We start from the raw sequence: 2,500 nt of genomic DNA, 5'->3' as shown, positions 1-2,500 counted from the left end.
TTTCAAAAGTAGAACACATAGTTAACACAAGTGTTCAATTGAGCGTTAGTCTCTATCATGTGTGGTACGTTGTCTTGTAGGACTATGTATTAGATCAAAACTGGTTACAAAAACTGTGTTCAGTTTAGAGTGCTGGACCTGTTGAACATGTTGCCGACACTGTCGGAAGTAGACTAGAAACATAAACATGCGAGGGGGGAGGGGGGGGGGGGGGGAGAGAGAGAAAGAGAGAGAGGCGTCTTCAAGTCGACAGAGCTCATTGTCTTGATATTTTTCACCACACGCGTGAAAACAACATCGTTGTGTTTCTCCTTACCCTCAGGAGCCGCTTTCATTTAAAACGTAAAGATAACAAAACCAACGCAAAACAAAACAAACAAGTCGCGTAAGGCGAAAATACAATATTTAGTCAAGTAGCTGTCGAACTCACAGAATGAAACTGAACGCAACGCAACGCAGCAAGACCGTATACTCGTAGCATCGTCACTCCACCGCCCGTGGCAAAGGCAGTGCACGTGGAATTGACAAGAAGAGCGGGGTATTCGTTGCGCTGAGAAGGATAGCACGCTTTTCTGTACCTCTCTTTGTTTTAACTTTCTGAGCGTGTTTTTAATCCAAACATATCATATCTATATATTTTTGGAATCAGGAACCAACAAGGAATAAGATGAAAGTGTTTTTAAATTGATTTCGAAAAAAAAATTTGATAATAATTTTTATATATTTAATTTTCAGAGCTTGTTTTTAATCCGAATATAACATATTTATATGTTTTTGGAATCAGCAAATGATGGAGAATAAGATAAACGTAAATTTGGATCGTTTTATAATTTTTTTTTTTTTTTTACAATTTTCAGATTTTTAATGACCAAAGTCATTAATTAATTTTTAAGCCACCAAGCTGAAATGCAATACCGAACCCCGGGCTTCGTTGAAGAGTACTTGACCAAAATTTCAACCAATTTGGTTGAAAAATGAGGGCGTGACAGTGCCGCCTCAACTTTCACGAAAAGCCGGATATGACGTCATCAAAGACATTTATCAAAAAAATGAAAAAAACGTTCGGGGATTTCATACCCAGGAACTCTCATGTCAAATTTCATAAAGATCGGTCCAGTAGTTTAGTCTGAATCGCTCTACACACACACACACACACACGCACGCACGCACACACATACGCACATACACCACGACCCTCGTTTCGATTCCCCCTCGATGTTAAAATATTTAGTCAAAACTTGACTAAATATAAAAACAAACAGCAATAACAAAAAACGAAAGAAAGAAAACCACCCTGAAATATCGTCGATCTAGAAAATGTAATTGTCCAGCATTATCGTCTTTCCTGAAGACAATTGTGATGGGATTATTGGGGATGTAATAAACTGTCGGCACACCCCAGGGGCTGGGGATGGGGGTGTTGGCAAAATGGGGTGGTGGGAGGTTGCAGAAGGATGGTGGAGAGACAAAAATGTCAAGAATGTCAGCAAAACTTGTCAGCGACCAATAATCTATCATCCCAGACACTGTTTTCGACAGTCTGACGGAGAAATTCACTTACGGTCGCCAGTCAGCAATTTCCCGAGATCATGCTCTGCTCTGAAATGTTCAGGACACGGGCAATAACGCACACGTCAAACCGTCTGCAGCTCATCCCGTTTGGGAAAAACTCAGTCAGAATTATGACACAACAAAAAGAGAGACATTCGCCTATCAATCACTTTTGGCGAAGCAGCCATACACAAACACGAGACGCAATAACCAAGTGACAGGGACCTTGGTGGAGGTAGATGGATGCCATCCTGAACTCAGGTCAAAATGAGTTACTTCCCTTCGGGTCTCATTTATCCCTGACAGGATGCCTTTGTTTTCCTTCTCTGGAGAGGAAATCGATTTATTTACATATTTAGAGCTTTTCGTAATGTGTTATTGATATAAGCCCCCCCGTGTACACTACATTGGGTGTGCACGTTAAAGATCCCACGATTGACAAAAGGGTCTTTCCTGGCAAAATTGCTTAGGCACAGTTAATAATTGTCTACCTATACCCGTGTGACTTGGAATAATAGGCCGTGAAAGGTAAATATGCGCCGAAATGGCTGCAATCTACTGGCCGTATAAAATTTCATCTCACACGGCATCACTGCAGAGCGCCTAGAACTGTACCCACGGAATATGCGCGATATAAGCGTCATTGATTGATTGATTGATAAGCAGATTCGCGATCGTCAATAATGATTTTTCATGGTGTTGTGTAATTTTTAAATTTAAAAAGGAATTGTTATGTAAGACACTTTCAAGCGAGCTATCTTTTGCGGATGTATTTACTGTGCAAACAACTCTAAATATGGCAAAAGTGTCAAGTGATAATCAACTTTGTCACGTGATCATAACAAAATGGCTACGGAGCAGACGACTTTTTCCGTAACCAGTTGGGAGTGATGCAACAATATCACGGTCTCCTTCCCACAGCAGTCTTAAAATTTCGACTTGTTTTGAC

General features: G+C 40.6%; 1 protein-coding gene across 1 annotated transcript in view; it reads right to left on the bottom strand.

The window, feature by feature from the left end:
* LOC138965476 (ATP-dependent DNA helicase Q4-like) overlaps positions 1-2,500 on the bottom strand; it is a 430,431-nt gene that overhangs the window by 95,722 nt on the left and 332,209 nt on the right. The window lies entirely within an intron of this gene.

This window comes from Littorina saxatilis, linkage group LG1 (genome assembly GCF_037325665.1).
Source record: "Littorina saxatilis isolate snail1 linkage group LG1, US_GU_Lsax_2.0, whole genome shotgun sequence".
Classification (NCBI taxonomy): Eukaryota; Metazoa; Mollusca; class Gastropoda; order Littorinimorpha; family Littorinidae; genus Littorina; species Littorina saxatilis.
The sequence above is the reverse complement of the archived record's forward strand: the minus strand, read 5'-3'. Positions and strand labels throughout refer to the sequence as shown.